This window comes from Mastacembelus armatus, chromosome 16 (assembly GCF_900324485.2).
Source record: "Mastacembelus armatus chromosome 16, fMasArm1.2, whole genome shotgun sequence".
Taxonomy (NCBI): Eukaryota; Metazoa; Chordata; class Actinopteri; order Synbranchiformes; family Mastacembelidae; genus Mastacembelus; species Mastacembelus armatus.
In genome coordinates, this window is record NC_046648.1 from 14,723,851 (window position 1) to 14,729,850 (window position 6,000).

The following is a 6,000-nucleotide window of genomic DNA, read 5'->3' on the forward strand; positions in this document are numbered from 1 at the left end:
GATCTCGATTCTCCCTGTGTGTCCCACCAAATGTGTTAGTGTCTCATATCAATTCAAAAATATTTTCCAGACTAGTACCCGTAATGCCTCACCCCTGAGAGCTACAACTCAGAAACTCTGGGAACTACAATATCCACCAAGAGACATAAGTGTCTCTGCATGTCTTGGCCGTGACGTCTGTGAAGGAGTGTGTATGTGCTGGTCTGAACTGCCTGTGCGTAGACACCTGGACAGTGATGTCAGCACACACGCTTTGGCCGTGGTCAGTAAAGTTGGGGTTGAAACTTGGGACTCTGTGGATCTGCGACAGCTGGAACAGATTCCCAGAGGGAGAGCTGGGAAAGAGGCCACAAAACTCCCCCCAAAGGACTCAGCAAGAGACACAGAGAGGGGACGACCCTGACTGCAGCATGTTATTAGTGGACACATTATGATGCCATTCTTCCTTTTTGTGTGCCTTACTACGTACTTGCTAAAATCATTTTGTCTCTGCATGTCACACGTCTGTGTGTGTGTAGCAGTGTACAGGAAGCCGTACTGATGCTCACACACCACCCACCATAGATATAACAATGGAAAGTCCAAGCTAACCAAGCTGTCCCCCAATATACACATGGAAAACTTCCATAGGGTTGTCCTATGGCTAGATGACGCACAGGTTCATTAACCCTGACCCAATAATGGCTGAGTCAGGACACTTAGTGTGTACCTCTTGTGTTTGGGGACAGTGGAGAGATGATGGCAAAGCAAATGGGTGTAGACACACTCACATGCTTCACTCTTGACACATGTGAGGATAAGCATCAATTTCCTTGACTGATGGTTGTGTGAGCACATACTATAAATCACACAAGCACCATGTCTGCATCTGGATCTGTTAAATGCAACAGGCCCCACAAACAACAACAGGTCAGTGTTCAGTGCATCCTCACTACAGCTCTTACACACACATGCAAACACTAAACACAACAGTACATGTTAGTGTTATGGTTTACCTGCCTCTGATTGTGAGCACAGTTCACTGTTATGCCCTACAGAGAAATCAAGAGAAAGAGAGGGGTCTCTCAACACAGAAAATAGCACTCCATGTGGCTCTCACACTCAAGGCCGTATCTTATCTAAAATGTTAATTTACAATAAAGAAATCTATGAAACTCATTGTTGCCAAATCCATGGCCACATTAACTGGTTTAACGACAAAAGGGCAAAAGAACTTGCTGTCCTTTTTTTTCAAGCCTCAACCACAAATCCTGTCCCTGTGAATTATATAGTATATGTGCTCTGTCCATTATTCATTCCCATTAAGCACAGTGAACACAGTAGACTACACACAGCAGCTTCATTATTTGCCCAGAGATTCTTAATCTAAGCTGGAATAATATAGGCTCTGGTCATAGTGTATATGACTTTGTATCAATCTGTTTATTTGATTAACCAGGTCAATTTTATTTATATAGTCCAACATCACAAACTGGTCTCAGTGGGTTTTACAAGCTTCACAGCCTACTCTCTCTGCGTTCTCTGTCCTTTAATTCAGATAACAACCCCCCCCCCAAAAAAAGATCAAACAGGAACAGAAAATACTTCAGGAAGATCAACAGAGGAGGGATCCCTATTCCAGGATAGACAAATATTTAAGTCGCTGGTACAGTTTTCAACAGGAACTGTTGCTGCAGTGAAAGGAGTGGAAGTCACTCAACAAGAATAGTTTATGGGACAATGTGTCTAGTTATAAATATATAAATTTGTACTAATATTAAGAGGACAAGCTAACGTTACTTCAAATTTGATAATAAAGTGACACAACTGATGAGTGAAGAACAAGTCAGATGAAAACCCAACGTTCAGCCTGATTGAACCAGGTTAATGTCACAGCTGCAGTGAGTTACTTATCCTTGAGGATCACAGATCTTGTTCGGGTGAATAAAATAATGAAATGATTAATGATTCACACTCTTAACACTAGCTGTTGCTACAGGGCCACAAATTTAGGTAACAAAGAGGGACTCCTCTTATACTCTCATACTACTGCAGTGGTGTGAACTACCTAACAAAAGTAAAATTCATATTTTTAATACGCAGGATCATCTAGTTTGACAGTTGTTTTGTGGATAAAACTTTGCCAAAGCTTTGCCACAAGGTTCCAGAAAAATCCACCAAAAAAATCAAAACCAAAACCAAAAATGTCTATGCACACACCTGGACCCAAGCTAAATATATAGTTAAATATATAATTTTGCATATTTTATAGTCATCACTGTTGTAAAAATATACACTTCCTGCTCACTTTTAATAAACAAAATGTTGCTATAGCTATAGTTAACTAAGGTATAAACTGTATAATTACTCTAGATTAACAAGGGCTAAAATAATCAACTTCATTTCATCTGCACTGTCTATATTGACTTTATTTGTTCCTCTAGATAACCACACCCACACAACAAACACAAAAACACAAGTAGTGTCTCTGTGAGGAACACTGAACTGCTGTGAGCCTGAGCCAGGGAGGTTATTAAAGGCTAAACATGAAACCCATGTATTGAGGCATAAAAAAAATGAGGGAAAAATGTTAAATATTCTCACATGAAGGGCACGATGGGATGTTATAATGGTGTGAAGGAAGCTTAATTTTATTATCTCCCCTCAGGCTGATGAAAACACTGAGCTCAGAACGTCAGAATAAGATGTAAAAATGACTATAAGGAAGTTATTGCGTGGGCTCTTACAAAACTATGGAATTTTAGCTTTTGGCCTCTTTTTGTCGACAAATGTGATCAAATGCGTAATTTGGTTTATTACTTCAGTGTGTTATGCACATATGTGCACTAAGGGACAGAAATAGTGACAGAGTGAAACAGTCCAGTGGGGGCAGTCATGATACTATGAATGAATTCTTCTTTTATACCAGAAACCTGAGAGTCCTGAGGGTGTGTGTGTGTGTGTGTGTGTGTGTGCGTGTGCGTGTGTGTGTGTGTGTGTGTGTGTGTGTGTGTGTGTGTGTGTGTGTGTGCGTGCGTGTGTGCATTTGTGTATGTGTGTGTGTGTGTACAAGAAATGCTGCATATGAATACATATAATTATTTACACTTTCCTGTCTTTCTGTCCCGTCTCATAGAAAAGTCAAGCTATAACAGAAACAGGGTTTAAACTTTTTACTTTCACTCCTGGAGATTTAAATTGTCAACTTCCTATATTCATATTTTACATACAAACACATGAATGAACCAGCTGATGTGGCTAAAACAACCAACAAGTATAAAGGAAATTGTTAAAAGCAGCTCCACCACAACCAGATACAAGAGTAAAACAGTCATTAAAAAAGACTGCATCAGTAATAACAAAAACACTCATTAGGATATTTGTAATACTTTTACTTTTGATACTTTAGGTAGGTAGATTTGCTGAAAATATCTGCTGTAGATACTTTTACTTGAATGTTTTAAGTATTTTTATGATGCAGGATTAGTTTTTCTTAAACAAAGGATCTGAGTACTTCATCCACTACTGGTGAAGTGTGCATGCTTGTGTGTGTACGCACAAATACCCTGCATGTGAATGTATGTAATCCTTAACCACGTTTAAACCCCTACAATTATCTTGCCTGTTTTTCCTGTCTTCCTGTCCTGTCTAGTTGCAAAGTAAAGTCATTACAGAAATAGGCTTAAGTCTCTCTTCTCTCCTTTCATCTTTCAAAAACACAGATCTTTGACAGACACATAAAGAAAAGGCTGAAAGCACAGAGAGCAGCAAAGGGATAATTTCCTGAATGTGTGAGTGTGACGGCTTGAGGGCTGCTGGAGTGAGGTGAGGTCAGGTTTGCACAGGAACATGCTAGAGGATAAGGTGTGTTTCCTTCAGCAGCTCAGTGCAGTATAAATCCACAATGCCATCTGATGCATGTGTTTGTGACTGTGTAACACTGTGCGGCAGATGCTGAAAAAAGATCAGGCAGCTATAAATAGGCTGTGTGTTAAAGAGGCACGTTGTAAATATAGTGCCCTGCTGTGGTGTCACTTTACACCCACCCACACCCCCTTTTGGTCTCGGCCCCAGCTTCTACCGGACTCGGTTTAACAGTTTCATTATGCTAGAGTGCGTCATGAGCGCTGGAAAAAATGGTCTGAAAACACAGGAATAAAGGGAGAAAGAAAGAAAGGAAAGACAGCAGCTGGCAGTGGTGTAGTTATGGGACGGATTACGCTCAGGTTGTGAGTGTGTGTGTGCGTGCATGTGTGTGTGTGTGATGTAATGTAACTGAGGCCAGGCTTCCCCAAATCCTCTGGTGTCTGCTGGGTTGAGAAGCTTCCAAAGAACAAGAAGAGAAGCAATGAGAGGGATATGAGACCGTTTTTCTCTTCTCTTCTTTCCATCCACTCTCTTCCTTTCCATACTCTTCCCTGTCTTCTAGTGTCATCTCATGGAGTCATCGTTTCTATTCCCCTTTCTCTTTTTGCTATACTTTTTTATCTCCTGTCCTCTCTTTCATTTTCTCTCCTTTTGTTTCATTTCTATTTCTGCTTCTATCTTTCCTAGCCTTGAGTTTCCTCTTCTCTCCTCCCTTTTTCCTCCTCTCTTCATTTTTTACTCTCTTCTCCACACAATTATCCCCTCATCTCCCTCCTCTCCTATTTTCATTTCTCTTGCCTTCCATTTTTTGTCTTTTTCTTTTCTTTTCTTCTTCCGGTCTGTCTCTCTTCACAAACGTGTTGATGCTTTGCTGGGTGTGGTGTAGGCAAACTCTAGTCACTGTTTTAACACTTTTTCTGTGTTCGTAAATTGCTCCTATCGCAAATAAAATCCTTCCTATGACATCACACAGTGACGTTCCTTGACATTCAAATGTCCGCTAAGCCAGTTTTCAAGGCCAGTGTGTTGTGTGCCTGCGTGTGTGTGTGTGTGTCTATGCACATCTGGCAAAGATTTTCAAGAGTTTATTCCTTGTCAGCTTTAACAAGTAGCTTCTTTACAAGAGAAAAGTCAGATACACACACTCCCTCTCTTTCTCTCTCTCTCTCTCTCTCTCTCTCTCTCTCACACACACACACACACGCAGAGACACAGAAACACACACCACTATGTGACGCAACAGCCACTGGTCATGTTCCCAAGGTCCTGTTCTCAGAGCAGTCTGACTGGAGTCCTTTGTCTGAGCTCACTTTAAAAATAAAACTGGAGCAGGGTTACCACACACACACACACACATACACACACGCGCGCGCGCGCGCACACACACACACACACACACACACACACACACACACACACATACATACAAACACACACAGAACCTCACTCACTCTTTGTGCATGAACTAAGCCTGACCCGAGGTGGAAAAGGAGCCCAATGCCAACTCATAATGCTGTTTAAGTGAAGTGTGTGTATGTCTGTGCATGCGTTTTCTCATACTATATTTATGTGTATATTAGTCCACTCAGCCTATTCCTGACAGTGTAATTATTGGGCTTGTGTAACACCCATGTGCATAGGAGCGTGCACACACACACACACCTTAAACATGATCACACCACACGTCATTTTACTGCTGTACAGAAACACGACCCTCTCCAGATTAAACACGTCAACTCTTCATAACCCCTCAGAAGTTAGAGAAACTTTCTGTTCTTACAGTGTTACGTATTTAGTCTTCTCAACACTCCCCACACAGGACTGCAGCAACACCCTGGATCAGTGTGTGGAAGGAGTACAGGATAAGAATCAAGATCCAGTTTCACCATAACTTCATCACTGTCAGATGAATGTTTTCTAATACCAAATAATAGATACAGCATAATATGAATTGGACAAACGCTACAACCCTAAAATTTAAAACATCTTTACAAAACCAGTGAAAGTAGATAAACTCAAAAACAAAGCTGGTCAAGCTAAAACAAGGCAGGGCTCTTTCGAAATCAAAAGCAAAAAAAACTTAGCTGTTAATCAGGCAGTAATAACAATAAGATGTCCAAAGTGAAGATGATGCAGTGAAGCTACCAATTGAGT